Here is a 26,295-nt window from a genome sequence, read left to right as displayed (position 1 = left end):
TTGGGATATCAACTTTTAGTAACTAAAAAAGGGGGTTGGAAAATGGCTTAACTTGCCCTATGCTAAAGGTGGGATATCCCTACCTAAACAAAACTAATGATGGTCTGTTTCAGGAAGACCAAAGCAAATGTCTGTCTATGTCCAAAACCTATACTTGACCTCACAACTAATTGTATAGAATGTGTAGGGATGTCAGCATCAAAAGAGAAGTGTTCAAATTAAAGTTCAGAGCTTCTTCCAGATCTTGGGTGGAAAAGGGGTTTCCCTTCCCCAAAGTTCAAAAAGTTCACGTTACAAAAGAAGGAGTCCCTTCCCCAAGCTTTCAAGTCTTTCTATGTTCCACAATAACACAATTCCTCGGATATTCATTGTTCAAAAATACCACAATTCCTTGGGATAGTTCCCAGCTCTTCGGGTTCGGTTACCTTTACAATTTATAAAGTTTGATCCCTCTATTTCAGTTCACACAGGTTTTCCTTTATTCAATCACAAAGTGGCTTTTCCTTAAGTGGGTGTAATCGGTCTAGGCACAGTTGTCGGACCACACAGTCCACCCATTACAGGTCACGCAACCGACACATCTTATGAGGATCTGCTTCATAGGTGTCTTGCTACAGTTTCAGCTTCACTTGGCACCATTCACTTGTTCAGTAGCTTTCACTTGCAAATACCAACACAGGCCAGGATCCAATAGCGACAGACTTTCCCTGGCTGCCTGGGAGGAGGATAGGTTGGGGAAAGAAGTGAGGACGCCCTCAGATTTCTCACATAATCCGTTCCAGTTCTTAAATTTGCATGACAGTAGACCTCTCCGTAATGTATAAAATGCTGAGCTGGAGTCGAAGAATGTTGCATAATTAAATAATTAATCTTTTGTAACATGCTTAATGCCGGAGACCAGTCTATAAGCACTGTACTGAGATTGGATCCTGTGTTGCTCTGCGTTGTCTTGCTTCCAAGGCAAACACGTTGTCCCCGAGCTATACTCCAGGCACTATAAACAGCTGATGGCAAATAACCCAGGCCGACTGCACAATAGAGACTAACGTTAATATTCCATCAAACGTGCTAAATTTTTTCAAAATCCTGTTGGATTCATGGGTATGATGGAATTTGCAGCGATCCAGGTGTTAAGCTGGTCTAGGATGAAACAGCAAAGATCTTTGCTGGTGCATCCAGCATAGCTAAGATCCTGTAACCTTTTGGGTAATCTTGCCACCCTTTTTTATAAACAGGCACAATTATACGATGAGTCCAGGACTTAGGGAGAAATGCTAATTACCCAAAATAGCCTGTGAAGTATATTGGCCCACCATTAGGGATCCTTTTGCACAGCCCATCAGGCCCAAGTGCCAGAGACTGATTTATTATTTTGATAACTGTAACAATTGTTAAAATTCTTTCTCTAAGGACTGTTCTGTTTTCTTGATTTCCTTGAAGATAATGTGATGAGTCTGCCCATCACAATAGTTTGCAATCCCTGCCACATTGATCAGGGTATTTATACCGATCTACACATTCTGCAATGTCTTTCTTTGTTATGTGTACAAAGGTGCTCTCTTTGTGATGAAAGGTTTTAATATTCAGAGTAGTTCTATCAGTATATGAACAACAATCTTCACATTTAGCTCCACTTAGGCATTGTCTGACAAATACTGATTCCCTGTCATAAAATGGTTCACTCCATCCATTATTTCCTTGAAGCATAGAAAGTTTAGTATCCTAGAGCAATTCATGTGAGCATTTGAAAAAATGCACAATCCTGTTCTGTTGGATTGAGGAATCTCTAGATGTAATGCAGGCCCATGTCTTACATAATGTTTCCAAAATCATGACAGTATCTTTTGTCATTTGCCCTATGAGTGTTACTTTCCCCCGAGTGTGACTGGGTCAGGGGCTTGACCCTGTCAGGGTGGGGATAGGGACCTCTTCCGACCTAGGGTAGGCAGCCTACCAGATCATATGCCAGATCTGATCCTACCCCAGATATGGGGCGAGGGAGTTTCAGACACTGAATTCCCTACACGTGCCATGACAGCGGTACAAGTGACTATCATCCAATGCATTGCACCATAATTTCGTTTTCATGCAGGCCTAAAAAAAACACAATGCAATGCGGTAGCGGGAGAGCCCATCAGACCGCTGAAGGAAGCCGCCAGCACTGATACAGATTCTGACACACCAGCACCTATCAAACTCAGACAAGAGAAACATAACGCACCGTGGCTATGAGCGAGCGGAACACCAAACCAACAGCAAGTGGGACAAACAAAATAGACTGTTTGAGATTCCACACAGAGAAAGGGGTTGGGGCGAAGAGGAGCCTATATAGCTGTCCACTGAGCACTGCGATGACACAACCCTGGGGAAAATAGCATGTTTAGATTTGGGCCTCAGAGTCAGATGGGACAGGAAACCAATGGAGGGTTAAGGGGGACAGAAACAGGAAGTCATGAGTGTAAAAGACCTGTAGGAGCAAGACAGAATAAAAGGTGTTCGGTGTCCGGTCAGTATTTGTGGAAGTGGATCAAGAGACCATGCAGCAGACGGAAGGTGGAGCTGAGTAATGAAGAATCTGTGGAGGAGTTGTATAAAGAGTGCAGGTGTGGGGATGCATGTGTGTGTGTGTGTGGTACCAAGTGCAAAGAATGAACCTGTGATTGTGAGAGTGACTGTGGGAGTGAGTGGTAGTGGAGGAGGTAGTAAAGGGTTAGGGTGAGAGTGTAGATGCTGAAAAAGGTTGTGGTGAGAGAGAGAGAGAGAGAAGAGGAAATTACTCACCGTAATGTTGATTCTATGGATTCTTCTCCCGCAGATTACTCACCTGATAGATATCCTCTTCCAGCTCAGCTGCTCAGAAAATCATTGACAGGGGGTGTAGTGGACCTTGACTCGGCAGTCGATCCATCTTGACTCGGTGCTCGAACGTCGGCTCCGGCCTGACTTCGGGCGTTGTATATATACTGCGTGACAAAGGACAAAGCCCTGTACCTCAGTTCCATCCCCCTTCCCCCAGAGCTCGACCGCTGCAGAGGAAAACAGCAATAAAGGAAGGCCAAAGAGCCAACAGAGGGTTAGAAAACAAGAATCCCCATAGGGGTACACAGAATTTACAGAAAACCTGTACTACTGTATATATCTTTTTTTTCTTTTAAAGAAAGAGTGAGAGAGACATGCAGCTTGCTAGCCAGAAAAGCTACTGACTCTTGGACCATCACTAAGTCTCCCCTCTTCCGAGAACTGGCCTACACCAACTGCTAACGCTTTTTGAGCGGGGTCGGTGGGAGGGGTAATGAGGAACCTGCGGAAGAAGAATCCATAGAAGGAACACTATGGTGAGTAATTTATCCTTAAATGGATTGCCTTTCTCCAGCAGATTCTTCATCAGATAGACTCCCAAAGCATTGGAACAATGGAGGCGGGCAGAAAGCTCACAGCAGAAGATTATGTAACACCACCCTACCGAAGCGAGCGTCAACCCCATGGGCAATGTCCAGGCTATAGTGCCTCATAAAAGTGTGGAGTAGGACCAAGTTGCCGGCCAGCAGATGTCCCTAACTGGAACCCCTCTTTGCAGGGCTGTAGATGCATAGACCACTCTGGTAGTATGTGCTCTGTTGTCAGGAGGCTATTCCTTGCCTGCGGATTACTAGCATTATGAGATACCTAGTATGATCTATCCTGAAAGTGTCTGCTTGGTCACAGCCAGACCTTTTCTGGACAAGGATTAGGCTACAAACAACTGGTCTGTTTTCCTATATTCCGCCATCCTTGCCACATAGAAGCTCAAGGGCCTTTTTGGGTCTGACCGATGGAAGCACTCCTCCTCTTTTGAGGGGTTTGCAGGTGGGTAGAACACAGGAAGATCTATCGCCGCCAGAGAAAGATAGAATTCTGACACCACCTTTGGGAGGAATCTCGGTCTCATCTTAAGGGAAACCTTTTTGCAGAATAAACATGGAAATGGGGTTTTGCAGCAAAGGGCCTGCAACTTGCTGACCCACCTGGCTGAAGTGATGGCACTCAAAATGGTGGTTTTTCAATGTAAGCAGCCGCAAGGATCAAGAGTACAAGGGCTCCAAGGGAGCCGCAATCAGAAAGGTGAGAACCAGGTTCAAATCCCAATTAGCGACAACAAAAGGAACAGGCGGAAATGTATTCACAAGGCCCTTCAGGAATTGGGCCTTAACTGGGATCGTGAAAAAAGAACCTTCATCCGGAGACCTCTTGAACACAGACAAAGCCATCCTCTCACTGTGGTGACCTGAAGGCTTGCAGAGTACAGTGAAAGAAGGAACTCCATCACTGTATTGGTGGGGCAACAGAGAAGGGAAATCTCGAGTTCCCTGCACCACGCCTCAAACCTTCTACACCTACACGTGTACAGAGATCTTGTAGATGGTCTGCGTGCAGCCAGAAACCCCTCGAACACCTCCTCAGAGAGGTCCCAGTCATATCTCATCCTCCCAAGAGCCACGCATGTAGGTTGAGGGATTCCGGATTCGGGTGTAGCAACCGACCTTCTGACTGGGTTAGGAGATCAGGGCGGCGAGGCAACTGGAGAGGTGGGCAGATGGTCAGCTCCAGAAGGTCCGGTACCATGTACTCCTCGCACCATCCGGGGAGCTCAAGATCATGTTTGCTCGAAACCTCCTCAACCTCCTGAGAACCCAAGGAATGACGGGAATCAGAGGGAATGCATAGTGAAGAGGGACGGTCCAATCCACCAGAAACGCATCCCCTAGTGCACTGTTCGTTGGGAATTCTCTCAAGCAATACTGTCTACACTTCCAGTCGGACTCCACCAATCCGTTCTCTGTCCCTGCCAGATGAACTGCAGAGACCAAGATCTGCTTCTCTAACAGCCAGAACCCAAAATGTATCTCCTCTCTGCAGAGGGGGAGGGAGCGCACAGCACCCTCTTCATTCAAGTAGTGCATGGCCACTGTATTGTCTGTCAAGATCGGGACATGCTTCCCCTTCAGAGACAGGGTGAACGCCTTCAGGGCTAACCAGATGGCTCACAACTCCAGCCTGTTGATGTGCCACCTAGTTTCCATCACTGATCACAAACCGCTCACCTGCAAGTCCTCACAGTGAGCGCCCCAACCTTTTGAAGGATGCACCCATGGCTACTCGAGCCGGAGGCCACAGAGGCCAGAAAGGTTCCCCCACCAGCAAATTGGTGGTATTGGCCCACCAAGAAAGGTTGTTTACCACGAACCTGGACACCCTGAGGACATCCTTTACAGTTCTGAGTTACTGGGACCACTGACACCGCAGAAGCCATTGGAATAATCTCATTCGCAGCTTGGTCTCCGGCACTAGAAAAATACAGGAGGCCATGAGACCTAAGATGCGGAAGAAGGAAGCTGCAGGAAAGGTGACCTGGTTCCGGAACAGATGCACCATCTGCACAATGCTAACTACCCTCTCCTCGGGCGGTAAAGCCTTCCCTGCCTGAGTGTCTAGTAGGACTGCCGCGAGGAATAGGAGCCTCGGAACTGGTGTTGTATGGGATTTCTGCAAGTTCAGGGAGAAGACCAGCCTGTGGAGTAGTGAACAGGTGTCCCCGAGGTGGGATAGGACCTGCTGCACCGACCTCCCTCGGGTCAACCAGTCATCCAAGTACTGGAATATGTGGACACCAGATCTCCTGAAGTGAGCCACGACTAGCGCCATGAACTTGGTGAAGATCCTTGGAGCGGAGGTCAACCCAAAGAGGAGCATCTTGAACTGTCCCCTATGAGGAACCCCAATGCATGAGCTCCAGGGCCCAGGCGTCAGAGGTAATCTCCCACCATTGGGGCCAATGCTCGGACAGCGTCCTCCAACCAGTGAGTTTTGGGAGGGGAAAATCACAGCGGCCTTGAGGAAGGAGCCGCTCCTGCGGCTGCTGTCGCTGCCTGCTGGACCCTGGATTCCCACCTGCCCTTTTGGATTGTGGGAAAAGCTTCTGCCCCTGCCTAGCCTGCGGGAGCTGCACCTCCTTGCAATAAGGGATGTAGCACCTGTAGCCTTTTCCCCCTAGAAGCAAAGCTGAAGGCAGGCTTGTCCGGCTGCATAGCTGGGCTGAGGGATTTTGCAGCAAGTTTGGACTCCTAGAACTTTTCCAAGGAGTCATCGGCCTTTGAACCGATGAGGTATTCCCCTTCAAAAGGAATGCCCAGCAACCTAGTGTGGACATTAGGGGAAAACCCAGACGAGTGCAGGTAGGCCTGTCTCCTAAATACCATGGCCGACCCCATCAACCGGCCAGAGCAGTCCTCCACGTCCTTCCCATCATCCACCAGTTACATGAACTCGTCCCATGTCTCCCCTTCAGGGATGTACTAGACTGCATGCTCAACAGCCTTCCATAGGCCAGACAGATATTTCACAAAACCGCACAAAATTTTACTACCCTCCAAGGCCATACTCCCGGAGGAGATGTTTTTTGCAACAGCATCTAACTTCTTGCCCTCCCTGTCAAGTGGCAGATTGGAGGTAGATGAAGCTGCCCTAATGGATACAGTGGCCACCTGAACCACTAACCCCTTCGGGAAGGGTGAGAGGAAAGAAAAGACGGATCCCCTCTTGCCGGCCTGTACTTGCTGGTTAAGGTGGAATTGGACGGGGGAATGGATTGCCACAAGGAGGAGAATGGGTCGGCTAACAGGGTTCAGTGGCATGTTTCTCTCTGTGTAGGGATCCTCGTCCAAGATATCTGTAAGCTCATAGCCTTGGACAGGTATTGTGAAAGCATTCAGTCCAGAGTGTCAACCACCCTGTCCACAAGTGATCTAAATTTGGCATGGGTACAAGCATATGGCAGAGTCTGCTGTAACTCAACATCCAAAGATGTATCTACCCCACTGGCGTCATGCAACGCCTGTACTAAGGCCAGGAGATCTGCCTGATCATCAAAGTATTCCACTCCACCAACCCCAATATGGGGTCGATGTCACCCTGGTGGTCCCCAACATCGGCGCCAAAAATATGCGGCATAGACCTGAAAAAAAAAAAAGAAAAATCGTACCGAGATAGCGGGGCAAAGGATTGATCAGCGATGTTCGGCATTGAGGGTTTGTCCTTCGATGCCGAAAGAGTTGCTGTCGGCGTCAGCTGAACCTTGGGTGCCAACGGGGTATTGAGAATGATCAGGCCCTGAGGCTCACGGCAGGGTCCCGGCCTCAAAGGTTTGCTTGCTTACTTTGGCACCAAACCCGATGGCTCTCCTGATGCTGATGGAGTCAGTAGTGATGCTATTTTAGGGTTGGGATCACTGAGCACCGCTGAAGCCACTGGGGCCTGCTGTTACGGGGGCTTCTCAAAAATCGAGAACATTTGCGACTTAAAGTTACCCCGTTCTGACGAAGAGTCAGAGTTGCGTCGGTGACACCTTCTTTTTGTGGGAGGATGACAAAGATGAGTGGCTCCACGAGTGGGATCTTTTCTTCACCTTGCGCCAATGCCTACTCTCTTTCTCAGCTGTGGGCCCCTTGGTTGCAGCCTCTGAAGACTGAAAGGTCAACCACACTGGGGACTTGGACAGCGGTCGGCCCAACACGAGTTTGGGCTGCCCACACCCAAAGAGACTTCGGTTTCATTTTGCAACACAATCTGCACTCCTTGGTGTTATGACCTGTGCCGAGGCACCACACGCAGAAGTCGTGCGGGTCCCTCAGCGACATATTGGAGCCGCAATCGGAGGAGCGCTTGAACCCTGAAATCTGAGGCGCGAACATGGTAGCTTGAGGAATCGGAATTGTTGACGAAAAACGTTGACGGGAGTCGACGACCGAGCACTGAGTCAAGATGGATCGACGACCAAGTCGAGGTCCACTGTCGAAACTGTTCCGAGCAGCTGAACTAGAAGAGGATATCTACCTGATGAGGACTCTGCGGGAGAAAGGCAATCCATTGAAATCCTGGAGAGATAAAGGAAGGAATTATAGAGGAGAAGGTAGAAGGGAGCAGTCAGTGGAGGAGGGAAGCAGTAGAGATAGAAAGGAGAGGAATGTGAGAAAACCAGAGGCGCAGAAGAGGAGAGAGGTGGGAGAAAAGAGAGAAAGAGGAGAGGAGGAAAGAGAGCAAGATAAAGGGAGAGTAGGGGCAGTGAAAACAACAAAGCGTGTAAGATGTGAGAGGAGACAGTGAGAGAGAAGAGAGAGAAAAAGGGGGACACGAGAGTGAGAGTAGGAAAAGGGAGAAGGACGTAATGAGGTGTAAGATCAGTGAGAAGAGTGAAAGGGAGAGAGAGGAAGAATGAAATGGAGTGTCAGCGAAAATGCAGGCACCATGTTGGGTCCTCCCGCTGTAGACAGGCTAGATTAGATAGTAGGAATTACTGATCTCTAGGTTGCACGCTAACCATGGGTGCTAAGAAAGCCTAGGTTAGAGTGGAGGGAGCCCACTGGAGTTTGAGGGACCAGTCAGAGAAACCCATTAGTGGGATTTATTTGCAGTTCCAAAAATCTCAACGTTTAAAAGTTTTGGAAAGTACCATCTACAGGAATCTTGAGAATCCTAAGGTCACCTATGACAACAGTCTGATGTATGGCGGCAGGTTGAGCTCTCCACCTAGAATTACTGATCTCCGCAGATACATGGGAATAGGTTTCAAGATATTATTTATTACCAGAATGCAGTTGACATTAGGCAAATAGGCATGCATGAGGACTGAATCTTTATCTTTAGGTTTAGTCTTCAGAATAAAAAAAAGTATCCTCATTGTCTGCAATCTTGTTTTAAATCTTGATGCGGCATTGCTTGTTGATCAGTATGCAGAGACCTATGCCTGCTGCGGTTTAAGAGGTATGGTATTCTCTCCCATAATATTGCTGGAATGTAAATAACTCTTCTGAATGCGAGCTTGTTTATTGTGGAAATGCAACATCAGGGGTCAATCAAATGTTTCTTTTTAACGCCTTAGGGCCTCATCACGAGTTTGGCGGTAACCCTTAGATGCGGCGGTAGCGCTATTACCGCCGCATTTAAGGGTCTGCCAAATCACGGCTTTGGCAGATTTCCCCACAGCTCTGAGCTGGGGGCAAATCCGCTGAAATTTCGCGCTATTACCGCCGGCGGGAAATCCGCCAGCGGTAAGAGCTCAAAAATTCCCCATTGAGCCCAATGGGGAATGGGGAATTCCCGAATGGGCTCAGTGGGGAATGGGCAATACCCGTTCCGCCAAACCCGTGATCCGCCGCTATTAGCGCCGGGGGGGTTTGGCGGTAGGGCTATTAACGCCGGCGCTAATAGCGCCAGCGTTACCGCCCAACTCGCGATGAGGTCCTTATTCAGTACGTTGACATACAAGGTGGTACATGATAAGAGCTTATGTTGCTTTGCAAATTTCTGCAAATATTACTAACTTATCTTTAGATAAATAACTCAAATATATTTGAACAGTATTCCAACTCAGGATCGACTTAATTTGGGAGGGGCTATTGGAAAAGAGAAAGTACAGAAAATGCTACCTACGGAGTATTAATGAGACCTGCTTGCGTACCTGCATATGGCAAACCAGAGGCGTTGCTAGGGGGGGGGCTAAGGGGGCTATAGCCCCTGGTCTTTTGGTTGTAGCCCCGGATAGAATCTCAGGAGCTACAACCAAAAGGTTAGCTAGCCCCCAGTCACGACAGTTCCAACATCAGCGTAGCCCCGGGTCTTTTCCAGACCTAGCAACACCCCTGTGGCAAACCATATATCTTCAGCTTCTGTTCTCAAAAGACTATTCGCTACCATAGTCCTACAAGTCTGTGTGTCTCGATAAAATACCAGTACCTACTAATCTAAAGCCTCTACAGTGGTAGTTATCTTCCTAATTTAACACCCGAGTCCCCAAATTCAGAGATAACCCTAGCTTCTTATAATGTTATAATGTTACAAATCTGATGCCCGTAAAAGACTGCCAAAAATATTACGATGCATGCCACTAAAGGCTAAAGCAGTCACCATTCATCCACATTTCAAGTTGTTATATAATCGAATGAAATGTCGTCCAATATAGCACCCATCTGCCAATTTGTTGGCATGTGCGTCACCGTTTCTAATGTGTTCACAATGAATTTACGCTTGAGCAGGCAGTAACAGAGAAAGTTAAATTGACGTCATAAATTCTTATCGTACCTAAGTAGCATCATGTCTGGCGGAGGGGCCATGTAGGTAGCCACATTTAGCATTCTGGGCCTTGTGGATTTACATGCCTCATTACCCGTATGCGTCTGCTAGTCTCATCTTGCAAAGGAAGAGTATATGACATTCATGATCAATAACTGGCATATAGTGTTGAAACCTTCTCGTTTTTTGACAGTGCCCAGCCTAAGTTTAGAGTACCTGGCCATTTGAATGGATTGCAGCAAACCTGAATGGGGCAACTTGGTGCTAATAACAGATGTTTATTGTTACCCAACTTAATGGTACTCATTTTATCGACCTCAGAAGGATCAAGGGCTGAGTGCACCTGCCGGGATTCGTACCTGTGACCATGAGGTACAGGCCCCTGTAGTGGATGCATTAGTCCACTGAGCCACATACCCAGCCACATATAGTAAGCATATAGTGTGATTCCTGGCATATGATGGCAGTACCTGGCAGTTGAGGGCAATAGGTGGTATATGATGTAGGTATCTAGCGTCTGATGGAACTATCTTGGACGCAGCTCTGCAAGATGTTTTGGGATGAGACACCTATAACCCCTCACCACTGACCATGCGTGTTATTGAACAGGGGGCACTGTGTCACGCGATGACGGACGGGACCTGAGAGGTTCCGGTGCTCTGTGGTCGCAGATCAGTGCAGTTGTACTAGAGATTACGAGATTATGGTGTGAGAGAATTGTAAAGAATAACACCTCACGTCAACTTCATTACGAAGATAGGATCAGGAGCGGACTGTGAAGCAACGAAGTGTTGCGTAATACTGCCATCTGGTGGCCAGTAGTGGTTGAAGGGCTCAGCATCTGCTGAGTGCAGACAAGAAAGCAGCAGCCTAAGAATTTCTAAGTGCTGAGCAGCTCTGAAGGGGCAGACCCAAGAAAACCTGATAACATATACCCAGACCCACCAGCTGTATTATAGACGGGAGCAGGCCAAGATCTCAGCAATTGGCAGAATGCATAGCTCCAGTGAAGCCGAAGAACCCCACACCAGCAGACAGTGGTCCGCGACCAATACAGCGTGAGCAGTACAATATGTGCTGGGGGCAGGTTTGGGGGGCGGGAGCTTGGTGGAGGATCTCATTTCCTTCTCGCAAGGAATGGAAGCCCTGAGGGAAGGAGCCCCGGAGAGAAGTCACGAGGGGCATGGGGTAAGAAAGAAGGCCCGAAAGGTGCGCAGCAACCTAAACCCCCAGGCTCGCCACGCACGATCAGAGGTGGCAGGAAGAGAGTGAGGTCTTGGGAGAGGAGGGGCACCGATTAGGCGGAGGATGAGTCCTATACAGAGGACACAGAAATGGAAGAGGAATGGGACGAAACGTCTGTGGATAGCTCACAAGGAGCGGATACATCCTCTTCAAGCCCCCCGATAAGGCGCAAGGCTGCAAAGAAAAGTAGGAAAAGGGAAGAAGAGGAGAAGGGTGAGGTACTTGACCCCGACTCCCTTATCCATCCCAGGTCAGCTGAATGGGAACAGCCCGCCAATTTTGGCAACTACATAAAAAAGAGGATAAGGTGTGCTCTATCCAAGGAGGCCAGAAGTAAGCTAAGGGTGGAATGCCCCAGGCCCTGGGTCCCAGATAACATGGCGGAGACGCCTGAAATTGACCAGAAAGTGATGTCGTTTATGGGGCGTTATGGCGAGACATCAGGAGAGGAAGTGAGAGGTCCTGGAGATCCTGCCAGGACAAACTCCTGGATATCCTGGGGCCAGTGACCAAAATCTGACAGATGGCGGAGGAGGCCAAGCAGCCTGAGCAGAGAGTAGATCCAGAGATATTGGCAGGCTGGGCCCAGAGGGCTATCTGCCTGCTGAGCAATGCCAATAACGCTCTTACGACGGAGAGAAGGAGATCCATTCTGGTGAAAATCGACCCTAAATTGGGGGAGTTGGCCTCGGCGGAGTCACCCGGCAACAGTAAAGGCAAGCTCTTTGGAGATGCCTTTATTAAGGACATGGCAAAATTCGCCAGCACCTATGCAGCTATTGACAAGGTGCAGGCCTCGCTCAAGAGGGTGTTCGGCAGTACGTTTTTTGGAAGGGCTGGCAGAGGCAGGGGCTGCTCGGCCAGCCGATTCTCATCCCCCAGGTCCTACGCCAACAGTAGAGGAGAGAGGAAGAATCAGCAGGAACGCCGACCCAACCCTTTCTTTCAATCGAGAGGAAGGGGCAGGGCTAGAGGCTGGAGAGGAAGCAACAGAGGCCAACAGGCTGACACAGGTGAGCAGTAAATCAGAAACAAGCACACACAAAGGTGTAAAGGGCCCCCACTGGTAGGGGGGAGAATATATTCAGAGAGGTGTTCCGAGTTGTCAGGAGATACATGGGTCAGAGAGACGGTCCGAGGGATCAGGCTAGAGTTTTGGTGGGAGCCATTCCAGAGCATAGAACCGGGACCCATAAGGCTATCACGAGAGGAGGAAGATCTATTAGACAGAAATCTCAGAGTTAGAGAGGAAAAAAGAGTGATTGGAAAGGTGCTAGATCCCGAACAAGGTTTTGTGAGCAACATGTTTCTGGAGAAGGGCAAGAAGAAGCACAGAGCCGTGATCCATCTAAGGAACCTGAACACATTTCTGATATACAGACATTTCAAAATGGAGGGCATCCATCTACTCAGAGATGTGTTACAGAGAGAGGACTGGTTGGTCAGGATAGACCTAAAGGACGCATGCCTGACGATTCCAGTGGCAAGAGAAGACCAGAGATTCTTACAGTTCCGGTGGAGAGAACAAAAGTGGTAGTTCAGTTGCCTTCCATTTGGACTGGCTTCGGCTCCTTGGGCATTTAGGAAGCTGATGAGTAGTGGTGGCTTATCTCAGAGAGCAAGTTATCAGGTTAATAATTTACCTAGACAATTTTTGCCTGATGGGTCAAGACAAGCAGAGGTTGATAGAGCAAGCCGAACAGACGACAGGATTGTTGCAGGAGTTAGGTTTCCTGATAAACTGGGAGAAGTCAGTATTGGTTCCGGTTCAGGTGATCGAGATCCTGGGGTTTGTCGTGGACACAAAGGCAGCAACGCTCAGCCTGCCCAGGGACAAGGTGATTACAATCAAGAAGGAGATCAGGTCGACGATTGCAAAAGAGGAAGTATCGCTCAGAGAGTTAGCAAGGTTAGTGGGGAGATTAGCAGCGTCCATTCAAGCAATATTTCCGGGACCGTTACATTACAGAGCACTGCAATGGCTCAAGATTCAACACCTGAGGAAGGGGTTATCTTACGAACAAAAGGTGCCAATCTCCACGGAGCCGAGAACAGAACTCTGGTGGAGGTTCGACCACATGGAGGCTTGGAACGGGAGAGCAATATTTGGCTCTGCCCCGGACCTGGTCATAGAGTTGGATGCCAGCCGCTGGGGCTGGCGAGCTCTGTGTGGAGAATTGACGACAGGAGGAAGATGGTCGGGAGAGGAACTGGAGCTCCACATCAATTGTTTGGAACTTCTAGCAGGCTCCTTTGCTGTGAGGTGTGGGACCCACGACAGAGTGAACTGTTGTGCACTGCTGAGGATGGTCAACATCAACAGTACGATACATAAACAGGCTAGGAGGTACACGGTCCAGACTGTTAGCGGAGATGGCAAAGGACGTCTGGCACATGTGCCTAAGGAAACACAAAAATACACTTGCACACCAATTTTCAGTAAATTCAATGAAAGGTAAACTGTGTGAATTAATGAAGTGTAATAACAGAGTTCAAGGTGCAGGGGAGAAAGACAGCCTTGGTATCTAGGCCGGAATATACTAGGAAACAAGGAAATCCAAATTATGGAAAGCTGCATCCCCTGCACACTTTCTAAAAGGCCATAAGCCTAAATGAGTTTATCAAAGATGTTTGCTACATAATTAATGTCTCTTGTAACTTAAATATTCATAATTCAATAAGCAAAGATTCATCAAGAAATTCAGTGACTCCTTTTGATTAGACAAAAACGATCTTCTCCTTTTTATAAATTTTTGCAGGTTGGCCCAACGCGTCTCGAGATTCATATACTCTTTATCAGAGGCATAGGTTTCAACATTAATTTCACAAGAATCTATAAAGAACAAGAAATGAATCAGATGTATACTAATATGATTGACTGTAAGCAGCAATAACATAATTTAACCCCTTAGGTGCCAAGAACGAGATATCTTGTCCTTGAAATTGCATGCGCAGTGCCAAGGACGATATAGCTCGTCCTTTTTGGCACCTTGTTTTGTGTGATCCCTGCTAAGCAGGGATCACACAAAACTGTAATCCAACCCCCAGGCTATGTGAGGGGGAGGTCCCCCCTCACTGCCAGGGGGCTGATTACCTTCAGTTTCACGTCGGCGTGCGTAAAGCACGTTGGCGTGAAACTGAAAGTAAATTAACTGCAGCAGCCATTTTCGGCTGCTGCAGTGAAGAAAGAACCTGAGTGCCCTACTTTGTCAGCCTCGATCTACGGCTGTATTTCAAGCCGGAGATCGAGGTGGGTATCGTTGGAAAGGGGAGATTCTCCCCTTTCCAACAATACCCTTTGTGTGGCATTGCTGCTCATGGATCGGGCGCAGGGCGCGCGATCCATGGCCAGCAATGTCACTAGGTCAATAGAGATCTGTTTGTGACGCGGGAGGGGGGGCTGCTTACTAGGTAAGCGCCCCCCTTCCCTCCGTGGCCCCAAAGCATGGGGCCACAGCGCTGGAGACCCCTGGGGGCAGATGATCACTGCCCCCAGGAGTGAAAATGAAAAAAATAATTAAATAAAAATCGAAGGAAGGGGGAGGTGGGAGGGGGTTTGGGGCCCTGCGGCCCACTAGACCACCACAGATATAGGAAAATGCGGTGTCCTTGGAAAGGGGAGATTCTCCACTTTCCAACGACACCATGTATATGACGCATTGCTGGTCACGGATCAGCACAAAGTGTTCGATCCGTGACCAGCAATCCACTGGATCACCAGGGATATGTTTGTGACATGGGGGGTGAGAGGGCTGCTTACAGAAAGCAGCCCTTTCCCACCCCTGGCCCCCAAAGCATGGGGGCACATATGTACACAACCCTGGGGGCAGATGGCTGATCATCTGCCCCCAGGGAAGGGGGCAAAAAAGAAAATAGGATGGCGGTGGGGGGGCCTGGGATTTTTTTGCCCCCCTGAAATGGTGGTGGCCCTCCCCCTCCCACACCAAGTGGAAAGGGGGGGTCACCCCTTGTAGCCCTCCCTGGGGACAGATTCATGCCCCCAGGCAGGAGTACATGAGGTGCCCCCCATCCATTTGGGGGGTGGGGGTGAGGGCAACCAGGAAATAGTGTGCAGGCCCCCCAAAGGATGGGGCCTGCAGGTTAGGGCCCCCCTGGGGGCAGATGGCTGATCATCTGCCCCCAGGGAAGGGGGCAAAACAAAAAAATAAATAAATAACAAAAGGGAATTTTGGGTGGGATTGGGGGGCCACCAGCTACCAGGGATATATTTGACAGAAAAGGGGGGTGGCCCTCTCTCCCTCACCCCAAGGGGAAATAGGGGCACCCCTTGTAGCCCTCCCTGGGGGCAGATATCTGCTCCTAGGAAGGGACATCTGACCCCAGAGAGGGCTGCATGAGATGCCCCCCCCTTGCATTTGGTGTGGGGGGGTAGAGGGTCACACCCCATTACATTAGAAAAGTACCTGGCGGTTTAGGGTGCCCCTCAGCCCGCCCTAAAGAGAAGTGTACCATTTTCCATTTTTTTCTTTGTTTATGAAACTTGCCTTTGCGCAGAGGGTGTGCCAATCTGGCCCCAGGGTGCCCAAACCTTACTGCCCCACCCACTGGTGGGCCTGTCCCACCATTTTTGGGGGGCCTCTCCCCCCCACCTGTGTGGGAGCGAGGGGCCAGCAGGCCCCTCTCATCCTTCACTTCTCAGTACAAGACTCAGACCAAGTGCCTCCAGTAGTGGGTTCGCCCTTTGCCCTTATGCAATGTTAACTTTAGGTTACATTCGCGTAGATGGGACCACTGATCAGGACACAGGGCATCCATTTTAGTACCCCCTTTCGACTCCATGTTGGTGAACGGGCCTCACTGCGATAGTACGAAACGCTTCTCTCCCTTTCCTCGCAGCGCCCAGGCGCAGGGCACATGGCCACCACCCTCGTTCCCGCTCTGACTGGAAAACTCTGCGGCTCCATTCTCACGTTGAAGCCGGAGGTATTTGCAACAACTAATAAATGTAACACATCACTCTTCCTCTGAGATCACTCTCCTGCATGTGAACCGGCATGAACTGAGCCCATAGCTCGTTCATCTCCACAAATGTGTCCTTGCCCCCACACCCTTGCCAGTGGAAACTTACTGCCATTCTGACCCTGTGTCCCTGCAAGGTATTCCTTTCATGTACCAGACCACTGACCACGCCATGATGCCCACCCAGCAGACCCCCAACTAACATTAGACCCCTGCTGCAGTATATCGTGCCCAGTACTAACAAACGCCACATACATGAGATTCTTGTAAGCATAAACCTACACTCTGGTCATTGTATTATAGTAGTGAAGATGCCTAACATATGACTTGTATAATCCAAAGGTTACAGATAATATAAATACCTGTGTGACTTTTATAGAGACATGACAAATTACTGAGAGTCTTTGAATCACTATTATTTAGTGCATGCATTATAGAGAATGTATTATGCTAGCTTAGATAGTGACCACCCTGCTTCACTGCGACCTGACCTTCACCCATCCGGAGCACAGATGTCTGACGTCCATTCTCCCGCCAAGCGAGCAACCAACCAAGAGGACGAGATGATGCCCACACCTAAGACACCACCCTGGCTGACCAATCCGGGTCCAACGTAGTATCATATGTTAGACGCATCATTGTACCTATAAAATGTACTGTAACATTAATTTTGCCAGAGCGCTCTCAAAGATCTAAATAAAGTTTTCCTTGAACTCTTGCAGCCTGCTCTCATTTGCCTTATTCCCTGTCTGGGGAGTTTCTGTTTTATTTTCTTGCACATGTGAGACAGGGAGGGCACAAACATTTGGTGACCCCCTGTGATCTGATTTGGAGAAGTGCCTCGAGGCCGCGCCGTGTGGCGAGATCTGGGACGCCCCCAGCAAAACCATCGCCTCCGCGGCCGACCAGCCTGTGCGCACTACAAGAAAGGGTCAAGGGTTCCCGGTTGACAAATATCCGACTGAAAAGCTGCTCGCCGAGGCGGGCCACGGCTTGGTTGGGGTGCAAACCTAAATGGGGTCGGACTGGGATCGGTGACCCTCGGATCATCTGACTGAACACGAGTGCCGGTTGCAAAGGTTACCAAGGAAAGGTAAGGGGGAAATAGGAGGGAACAGGGGAACAGGTGGTAATGGGTTATAAGGAAGAGTAGGGCCTGTGTGAGTGATGATGAAGTTTTTTCTGATCTGTCCTTTATATGGGCATTAGGGCTCGTGAGAAGTGAAAAGAAGAAGAGAAGAGGTATCCTAGCCTGAAGGGGTTAGAAGGCGGCGCCGCGTAGCATTGTCTCGTCCAGTGCAGATAATATAAGAGAAGATTAAGAGAAAATAGTAGGGGTCTCGTATATTGAGTAGACTCAGAGTAGTTATTTAGAATATTCTTTTTCCATGTAAGAAAGAGTTCTTGGGGAAGAGTAAAAGGGTGTAAGAGGTGGGGAGTGAATGAGAAGAGTAGGTGGAAAGGGGAAAGGGTTGGTAACGGGAACAGAGAGGAAATAAAAGCGCGCAGATAGTGCATGTGCATGTTACGTGTTATATGTTTTTCCATGTCCTGTCTATTGTTTTGGTCAAGAGTTTGAAAGTATTGTAATTGATTTATTGGTAAAGTGGTATGTAAAAGTGAACTGTTGTTGATTCCAAGATGGCCGCCGGGGTGAGGAGTCGCAGCTAATCTGCGCTCCGCCCGGGCCGCCAAAAAACAGCACGACCGAAGCCGTGACAGACCGTCACTCACCCCCCCTGACTGCTAGAGCCCCCCCCCGCATCCACCCTCCCCCGCGAGGAATCGGCGCCGCGGCTGATCGCGGACGAAATCCGGGGATAAAGCAGACCGGCCCCTCCCCCATCGGTGCCGAAGGAGACGCTCCAGCGCCATAGATGACCTCGAGGCGGCGGCTGGTGTGGGACCCGGATCGAGGGCAAGGCGGAACCCCGAAGGAAAGAACCGACAAACGAAGAGCACCGAAGGGGAAGGAGGCACAGCAACAGCTGCGGCGCCGGAGAAGAGCCGCAACGCAGGGAGTAAGCAACGCAAACAGGGCGGACCGCTGGCGAGGAGAAGCGGGGGCCGCCCTGAAACATAGCACGGAAGAAGAAAGGTGAGCCAAGAGGGGGGGGAAAGAAAACCAGCCGCCCACTTATCTACACCCCGGAGGGGGGGGGACTCAGGAAAAAAAAAATAATAAATAAAAAATAAATAAATAAATAAATAAAAAAAGCGGGAAGCAGGCTGAGGAGATTTATATAACAAGATATTCCCTGCTACGCGAGAGGGCCCCGGCATCAACTTGATCGGGGATCCCCCCAGGCCTGAAGGAATCCTCTGCGCAGAACCACCCCTCCCCCACGCGGGCCAGAGTATCCTCTTCCCCCACTAACCAGGGGGCGAAGAGCGGGGGGACACCAAAGTAAGGGGAAGCAGTCCCTGCCACAAACAGATAGACATCGAGATCCGACGGGGGAAGGAGAGGATACGCAGACCACTAATCTGCCTAAATCGAGAACCCCCCCGCCCACTGAGACATCTTAGAGGATAGGATCGGGAGAAGGGCCATCCGGAGGGCTACAAGAAGGCACAGTAGCCCCATAGACATTCTAACGGATCACACCACCATGTCGAGAGCAAAAGGAAAGGGGAACCCCATCCAACAGATATCCCAATCTGCGAAGCAAGACGCAGATATTCTGCAAATGTGGTCAACGGAGGGATCATCGCAACCGAGGGGGAGAACCCAGGGAGAATCCATGGGGGAGTCAGAGTCACCATCCCAACAGCTGCAACCACTGACCAGGGAAGATATGCAAACCTGGTTCATGGACTTGCAAGAAAAATTCATGTCCACAGTCCAAGAACAATTTACAACTATGAAAAACGAAATGAAACAAGTGGTTCAAGACATTAGAACCGATATTAACAACCTAGAAGAAAGAACGGACATAGTGGAAAAAACGGTGCAGGGACTAGAAGAAGACACGAGACAAGCAAGCGAAACACAAGAACACTTGGTGTCATTTACGCACAACTTAGAACTTCAATGTGAGGACTTGGAGAACCGCTCTAGACGCTCCAACATCCGCATCAAGAACATGGCGGAAACAGTGCTAGACAAAGATCTGAAAGAGGCGGTAAAGGAGGTGTTTAGAGACATTTTGGGGTCCCAAGACACTGATGAAATCAGAATCGATAGAATCCACAGAGTAGGACCAAAAAGATCGGGGGCCCCAGGGGAAAGACCACGCGATGTCCTAGCGGCTCTCTCCTCCTACCCACAGAAAGAACAGATCCTCAGGAGAGCCAGAGAACTGGAACACATTAAAATGAACGGTCAAAACATCCAATTATACCAAGACCTCGCTCTGATAACCCTCCAAAAAAGGAGAGCAATGGCCCCACTGGTGAAAGTTCCGATAGAAAAGCAAATCCGCTATAAATGGACCTTCCCATTTGGGCTGGTATTTACGTGGGAAGGGAAACAGAGAAGAGTAACCACGGTGGAGGAAGGTATGAGCACATTGGGTCTACAGGAAGATGAGGGGGAACGGGGGGAGTCCTCGAACAGGAGGGATTGAATGAGAAGACCAATGGGTTGGGAAACAATTACGCAAAAGAAGACTAATACAGGAAGGGAATCCTGGAGAAAAGTCACATGAAGAACCCAGGAACATGCAACCAAGGGGTACGAACAAGGAACAGCAATTATGGAATTAATGTCGGGTTGAGGGAGGAGAACGGAACGGAACGGACAACACGCAGATGGCGGTCGGGGGAAGAACTGACGGCTTGGAACTCGGCGAAGACCAATGGATCTTTGGGGTTTAGGACTCCCCATATCATACCCCCGGAGGGTAAGGAGGGCAGGGAGCGATGGGCGCAACGCTCTAGCGTCAATAGGAACCCTCGCCCAACTCGGGGGACTGTTTGGTTGGTTTAAAGTTCAATGTTGGGGGGGCGGGGAAGTTCAAGGGCGGGGAAGGGATCGGAGGAATCAAAGAAATTAAACAAGAATAGAAGGGGACCAGAGGCGACGACAAACAAATATAACACAATGGGGATGTTACGCGTAGTGACATACAATATAAGGGGCATGAATCACCCAACAAAAAGGGCTAAACTGGAAAAGCAGTTTAAAAGGGAGAAGGCGGACATACTACTTCTCCAGGAGACCCATATCAGAACGAGGGATAAGCAGAAAATGCAGATAAAAGGCTTCAAAATATGGGCTCAGGCAACGACAACGGAGAAAAAAGCTGGGGTACTGATTGCAGTAAGAGAAGGAATGGACACTAAACTACTAGATACAAGCATGGATAAAGAAGGGAGGTTTGCCTTCGTCAATGTAGTAATTGAAGGACTTCACATTACACTCGCCTCAATATATGCGCCCAATCAAGAACAGGACGGCTTTCTTAGGGATGTTCTATCGAAACTGGAAAACTATGCTAAAGGGGAAGTGATCATGGGGGGAGATTTCAATATGGCATGGAATCCACATATAGATAGGAGTACGGGGAACGCGCATGGCCAAGGGGCACCATCAAAACGTCTGAGGCAGCAAATGGATCAAATGGTCCTGAATGATGTTTGGAGGGAACTGAAGGGTGAACAGAGGGGGTACACCTACTTCTCACATATCCACAACACCATGTCAAGAATTGACTACTTCTGGGTCTCAGTGGGACTACTGGGAAAAATCCAGGGGCTGGATAAGGGCACAATAGCCCTCTCGGACCATGCCCCGCTATGGCTGGAGGTGACTCTCACAGGGAGGAAGAATGGGCTATGGAGGTGGAAACTACCGCAGGAGCTGATCCAGGACCCAATCACAGGGGAGTCCATAAGGGAAATGATAGAGGAATACTTTATACAAAATGACACGGGGGAGGTAGCGCTGCATGCAGTCTGGGATGCGTTTAAAGCAGTGTTGAGGGGGAAAAGTATTGCGTTGAAAATCACAAGAGATAAACAAAGGTTTCGGTGGGAAAAAGAGCTGGAAAATACAATCGAAGATATCCAAGAGAAACTTCTGACACACCCCACAAAGGCTTTAAAAAAATCACTGAAACATACACAGGGCCAACTAGAGATGCTCCACACGAAGGGCGCAGAGAAGAACCTACTCTATCTGAAGCAAAGATATTATATTAGAGCAAACAAAGCAGACCGGCTCCTGGCGAGACAACTGAGGGAAAAACAGAAGGAAACAACGATCAAAGTCATATATGACACCAATGGAGACCCCCAAACATGCACACAAGACATGGGGGAATCATTGAGGCATTACTACCAAACTCTCTACTCCACTGAATTCCCTGACACAAACGCCCAAGATTCATACTTAGAAGCCATAAACCTCCCGAAAATATCAGAAGAGGACAAGCAGTCACTAGAGACACCTATCAGTGAGGAGGAAGTCAGAAAAACCATAAAAGGACTCCCAAGTAACAAAGCCCCAGGCCCAGATGGGTTTACGGCCTCATTCTATAAAAAATATGCAGACATATTGACCCCGATCCTAACGAGGCTCCTAAACTCCTTTAAGGACAGCGGTAATCTGACCCCCACTATGAATGTAGTGAAGGTACTGCTATTTCACAAACAAGGTAAAGATCCTAAAAACCCAGCATCATATAGGCCAATCTCCCTAATTAATCTAGATGCAAAAATCTATACGAAGATCCTAGCAACGAGGCTATCCCCGCTTCTCCCTAAACTGATAAGTGGAGATCAATCAGGCTTTATTCCCGGCAGACAAACTCATGACAACACAAGGAGGCTAGCCCATTTAGTGGAAAAAATAGGTATAAATAACACCCCAGCGATATTGCTGTCGGTAGACGCCGAAAAGGCTTTTGATAGGGTGGAGTGGTTAATTCTGTTCAAAATACTGGAGCGCATGGGGTTTGGGGAACAGTATATTGCGAGCATTAGAGCGAACTACAATTCCACATCCAGTAGAATAGTCATTAATGGCGAGGTTACGAACAGGGTGAGGTAACGAGAGGAACGAAGCAGGGATGCCCCCTTTCACCTCTGCTGTACGCTCTGTTTTTAGAACCCCTCCTAATTAAAATACGGGAATCAGTGCACATAAAAGGGATAGAAATGGCAGGTCAACAACACAAAGTGATCGCATACGCGGACGACATGTTAATAACCGTACAGGACCCAGAATCCACGTTATCAGCTGCAGTGAGAGAACTAGAAAATTATGGGGCCATTTCGAGCCTAAAAATAAATTGAAAAAAATCAGAGATACTAATCCTGGCAGGGGACGGAGCAAATATAGAAAGGGAAGCAAAATTTCTGGACCTTAAGATTGTACTGAAAGGTATAAAATATCTGGGGATAATTGTACCTCAAAAAATAGAGCAATTCTATGGGGAAAACTACCCACCGCTTCTCATAAACATCCGAAAGGAGCTAGGCAGATGGAACCCACTACAGATTTCCTGGTGGGGTAGAATACAAGCCGTCAAGATGACCGTCCTCCCAAGGGTACTGTATTATTTTCAGTCTCTCCCGGTGGGTGTCCCAGACTCGTTCTTTAAATCATTAACAAAACCAGTTTTGTCCTTTGTATGGAAGGGGAAAACGCCTAGAACAGCCAGGATGGTCCTTACCGCCCCAACCAGTGAAGGAGGGTTGGCGCTCCCCCATTTCAAAAAATTCTATCAGGCAGCACAGCTGAGAGTCCTGAGGGAGTGGGTGGGGGAGAACCCACAGCAGATATGGGTCAAACAAGACAGAGCAGTCGCAAGGATCCCACTGGTAGAACTCCTCTGGAAACAGAGGCAGCACAGACATGTGAACCTAGGAATAAGTGAAATTATGAAATCCACGCTAGAAGCATGGGATGCCCAAACAAGAAAAAGCATAATGCCCACAGCGATAGGACCCTTTACACCCATCTGTAGAAATCCACTATTTCCACCAGGGATGGAACAGGGGGCATACGATAGCTGGGAGAAGGTGGGTATCACTAAAATTGGGGAGATGTTCGCTGATAAAGAAATCATATCCCTTGAATCTTGCTTTACTGGCAAGAATATACCCAGAAGGGACAGATATAGATATGAGCTGCTAAAACATTGGCTGAACTCCCCGATGATCACAGAGGCAGCAACCAGGGATCTCACAGGGTTCGAGACACATATCATCTCCAACACAGGGGAAAAAAAGTGGGTTTCAACTCTATACAAATACATAAACTCACAGGGGGAAAACATCAAATGGGCATACAGAATAAAATGGGGCAGAACACTGGGGAATGAACCATCGGACAGTCAATGGGCAGACCTATGGAAACAGATCCCCAGAATGACCAGATCTGCACAAACCAGGGAGATGTGGGTCAAGATCATGACACAGTGGCATTATACCCCAGAGAAGCTCCACTCGATGTACCCAAACACACCTAACCTATGCTGGAGAGGATGCGATGAAGTGGGAACGTGGAGACACATATGGTGGGACTGTAGGGGTATACAACCATTCTGGGAAGAAGTGAAAAACGAAATGGGCAAAATTTTGCCAGATGTGGGGTTGATGGGGGAGGAGGTGTGGCTCTGCGGAATCAGAGATGACACAGCAAGACAATATCGCACATCACAATGGAGAAACTTTACGGGACTAATTATAGCAGCATGGACCACCATAGCACAAAATTGGAAAAATAAGAATACCCCAATGACATTTACTTGGGTACAGAAAATATGGTCCCATATAACAATGGAGAAAATCACCCACAAAATCCAAGGAACTGGAGACAAGTTTGCAAAAGAGTGGGAAGGGACCCTACAATATCTCCAGTCAGACTTTATGGAATAGTGGTGCCCCCACAACATTAAAGTGTCAGATATTTTCAACGCATAATGGGAACCCGGGACAATATGACTTCATCCGATCCAAGGGGAGGGAAGGGGGAGGGGGAAGGGATGTTATAAGTTGCAATGTTTATCTCTTTTGTGTTATTTATGTAAAATCAATAAACTTAAGTTTTAAAAAAAAAGTGAACTGTTGAATTTGGAACTGCAATAATTACAAAAGTAACAGCGAATGTTGATACATAAAAATTACTAGCCATTGAGAAACACTTGATATATTGTTGGTCTAAAGGAAAGGACAAGCGGGTGGAACGGGGAGTAGGGGGAGAATACATCGTCATGGGAGGAGTAACACCACTAGCTCATATTTGTCAACACCTTCCATTATACAGTGAAAAGAGACAAAAGTACCATGATCAATGGGTGACAGAGATAAAAGGAGACAGTGTAACACCAATGTGGCCAGAAGGAGGGTCACTTGATAAGAGAGTGTTAGATTTAGTGTCTACGCACTTGCTAGCAAGATATAAGGGGAAGCAGTTACAGAATAGAAGGGAAGTGCTGGATCTATGGCGAATGTTCGAGAAAGTGACCCCCAGAGCAGAGGTAGGTAAAGAAGGACAAACTGAAAAACAAAAATCACAGGAAGAGGTAAGCAGAGCGCCAAAGGGCGAGTGCACAACAACCACAGCTGAGGGTGATACAACCAAAATATATCCGTTAATGACAAGACCAGCAATAGGGTACAGCGAGCCCCTGTATATACCAACATGTCCCACCCCCACTCCCTTAAATGGAGCGGTAGCTACAGCACCACCACCCTATGACAAAGGAGATCTGTATGGCCCAATGAGCGCACCTCCCGTGAATTTAGCACACTTGACAGGGGAATTAGACAGCCAGTTAGCACATGCATAAATGGAGATAACATGGCTAAGAGCACGATGCGATAGGGGCCAAATGCTGCCTGGGGGAAGGGAGGTGCCTCCATTATCCGTAGCAGATCTCTCACCCCCACCAAGCACGACAGGGGAACTAGCACCAGACATATCAGAGCCAGCACGATCCATGTCGTCTCAAGGGACACACATACCACAAGGACGAGAAAAAGAGTGGAGATCGGGGGAGTTCCTGTTCCATTTGAATGACAAACCAGTGGGGATTATATGCCCAACCACACCAGAAAGTGAGCGAGGGGAAGGATGTCATGAGAATGACGAGCAAGAGGAGGAAATAGAGGAAGTGTGGATCGATCTAGACGAATATGAGGAAGGAGCGGCGGCCGTAGGGTCCCCACTACCGCACCATTTTGATGACATGGATCCACGATCACCCCACGATGGCAGGGTAGATTAAGACAGCGAACAGGGAATATGTTGGTGAGCAAAGTCAAGAAGGGGACAGTAAGTAAAACAGGAAAGAAATATAAGTTACAAATGCCACTGATACATAAGGGAGCAGGTAGGCCGCACTATATCCCATGGGCCCAAATGGATAAAAATAACTTGTTGAAAGTTCTCCCCCCACTATCGAAGGGGCTGGGAAATGGATACACGCATTCGAAAAACACACGGCAGGGGTGCCTCTGGCAATAGGCGATGTAAAAAGTTTGTTAGTATCGGCAGTCGGCGATCAGGCAGACGCAGTATGGGAAAAGGCAGGATTCCCAGGAGTGACAATGAGTTGCGACCGCCATGACGGATCACCGTTCAACAACGTTCGAGCGCAAGTATGGGACGCATTGCGGCGCACGTTTCCAGACATTCCAGACTTACATTTTGTGATGCAGTGTACAATGGAGGAAAACGAGGATCCTACGCAATTCATACTACGGGTGCAAGATTTATGGAGAAGCGAAACTGGCACGGCGTGGAATCAGTCAACCGCCTTGTTCTATTTTATCATCAAAAAGGGGCTTCCGAAGGAGGTACAGAAGGCCTTGGATAAAATAGATTGGATAGAAGCCAAGGGCTGGCCTGAGATTCAGAGTATAATTGTACACCACTGCAGGAGGATCAAAGAGAGGGAAAAGGAGATAGCACAGAAAAGGTTGGCAGACGAAGCAAAACTAGTGCAGAACAAATTGGTGAAGGTCGCCGCCGTAAACGCCAGTGTAGCAGCAGATAGAGAAAATGAGGGGGAT

General features: G+C 48.6%; 1 protein-coding gene across 1 annotated transcript in view; it reads right to left on the bottom strand.

Moving 5' to 3' along the window:
* WWC2 (WW and C2 domain containing 2) overlaps positions 1–26,295 on the bottom strand; it is a 2,565,136-nt gene that overhangs the window by 288,309 nt on the left and 2,250,532 nt on the right. The window lies entirely within an intron of this gene.

This window comes from Ambystoma mexicanum, chromosome 6q (genome assembly GCF_040938575.1).
Source record: "Ambystoma mexicanum isolate Mex_15411 chromosome 6q, UKY_AmexF1_1, whole genome shotgun sequence".
Lineage (NCBI taxonomy): Eukaryota > Metazoa > Chordata > Amphibia > Caudata > Ambystomatidae > Ambystoma > Ambystoma mexicanum.
The sequence above is the reverse complement of the archived record's forward strand: the minus strand, read 5'-3'. Positions and strand labels throughout refer to the sequence as shown.